This window comes from Nelumbo lutea, chromosome 1, assembly GCF_056320005.1.
Source record: "Nelumbo lutea isolate HS-2025 chromosome 1, American lotus-T2T, whole genome shotgun sequence".
Classification (NCBI taxonomy): Eukaryota; Viridiplantae; Streptophyta; class Magnoliopsida; order Proteales; family Nelumbonaceae; genus Nelumbo; species Nelumbo lutea.
The window spans coordinates 48,418,551-48,419,257 of NC_142684.1; the positions used below are offsets into that span (position 1 = coordinate 48,418,551).

At 37.5% G+C, this 707-nt stretch overlaps 1 non-coding gene across 1 annotated transcript; it reads right to left on the reverse strand.

Moving 5' to 3' along the window:
* Positions 1 to 226: 226 nt before the first annotated feature.
* LOC148874562 (small nucleolar RNA R71) lies at positions 227 to 333 on the reverse strand. Its single transcript, XR_016106050.1, has one exon. It is a non-coding gene; the product is annotated as a small nucleolar RNA R71 (small nucleolar RNA).
* Positions 334 to 707: the final 374 nt, after the last annotated feature.

The window sequence follows — 707 nt, forward strand, 5'->3', positions numbered from 1 at the left end:
GCCAAGTGATGACCCTAATGCACATATTGTTAACTTCCTAGAAATATGTGATACATTTAAACATAATGGAATTAGTGATGATGCTATTAGGCTTAGACTATTTCCGTTTTCACAGCGTGATAGAGCTAAAGATTGGCTTAACTCACTCCCTGCAGGAAGTATTACCACTTCGAATGATTTGACCCAAAAATTCTTGGCTATGTATTTTTCACCCTCTAAAACAGCAAAATTAAATAATGATATCACTACTTTTGCTCAATTAGAGAGGGAATCCTTGTATGAAGCATGGGAACGATTCAAGGAGATGCTTAGGAAGTGTCCTCACCATGGAATACCAACTTGGCGTCAAATCCAAAACTTTTATAATGGTATTACCCCCTCTAATCATTCTATTATTGATGCATCTGAAGGTGGCACAATCACGAGGAAAACGCCAAAGGAAGCTTATGATCTAGTCCAAGAGATGGTGTCAAACAGCTACCAGTGGAGTAATGACCGAAATGATCGAAGGTGAGTACACCATATCGATTCCCTTGCAGCCATATCTGCTCAACTTGCTAGTCTGAATAAAAAATTCGATACTTTTAATATTGCAGCAATGAATACATCATCTAGCATCCCATGTGATTTTTGTGGTCAATTAGGACATAGTAATTCTGACTGTGCATTAGGTAATCCTTTTGCTTCACATGAGAATGATAATTTTA